The sequence below is a fragment of the Dioscorea cayenensis genome, unplaced genomic scaffold (genome assembly GCF_009730915.1).
Source record: "Dioscorea cayenensis subsp. rotundata cultivar TDr96_F1 unplaced genomic scaffold, TDr96_F1_v2_PseudoChromosome.rev07_lg8_w22 25.fasta BLBR01000230.1, whole genome shotgun sequence".
Taxonomy (NCBI): Eukaryota; Viridiplantae; Streptophyta; class Magnoliopsida; order Dioscoreales; family Dioscoreaceae; genus Dioscorea; species Dioscorea cayenensis.
Genome location: NW_024086621.1, coordinates 65,033 through 65,862, shown reverse-complemented (window position 1 = coordinate 65,862; position 830 = coordinate 65,033). Strand labels below are relative to the sequence as shown.

Genomic DNA, 830 nt, shown 5'->3' with positions numbered 1-830 from the left:
CTCCATGAGAAATTGGGATGATTCTTCCAACCTGGATTATAGGTATTTCTATATGGGTTTCCTGCAGTCCTCATGCCATTACCTACAAAATTGACGTTCTCAACCGAAGATGCATCACCAATAGAGATCAGGCAATCGGAGGGAGCATGTCCTCCACCACACCCGGTACAAGTACTCACAGCCGCAACTCTGTTTGAAGTTAGAAGATCTAACTTTTTACTCAAATATTCTACATGCGCCACCAATGAAGTTACTGCATCTATCTCACGAAGATCGCCTACCTTTTTCTTCTCCCTGGCATTCCATTGGTAGCAATTTAAACCCATTTCTTCAATAAGTTGACGGGCCTCATCGGGGGTCTTGCTACCTAAGCTACCTCCTACTGCAGCATCCAAGAGTTGTCGTGTACTCGGATTCAACCCGTTATAAAAAGTTTGAACAATCATCCACTCTGGGAATCCGTGTTGTGGGCACATTCTTAGGAGCTCCTTGAACCTTTCCCATGTCTCGAATAGAGACTCTAATTCCGACTGTACAAAGGATGAGATCTCATTCCTAAGCTTTGCGGATTTTCCAGGAGGGAAATAACGGGCTAGAAAAGCTTCTACCATCTCCTCCCATGTAGTAATCGAGGCTCTAGGAAATGAGTGTAGCCACTGCTTTGCTATCCCTTTTAGGAAAAATGGGAAGGCTCTCAACTTGATGGCATCATCCGTCACCCCGTTTATCTTGAGCATATGACATAACTCGAGAAAGTTCTCTATGTGACTGTTTGGATCCTCATCGGCAAAAACATTGAACTGTGCGAATTGCTGCAACATGTGGATGAA

The 830-nt window shown here is 44.3% G+C and overlaps 1 non-coding gene across 1 annotated transcript; it reads left to right on the top strand.

The window, feature by feature from the left end:
- The first annotated feature begins 456 nt into the window (after positions 1–456).
- Positions 457–563, top strand: LOC120253866. Its single transcript, XR_005534441.1, has one exon. It is a non-coding gene; the product is annotated as a small nucleolar RNA R71 (small nucleolar RNA).
- The last annotated feature ends 267 nt before the right edge of the window (positions 564–830 follow it).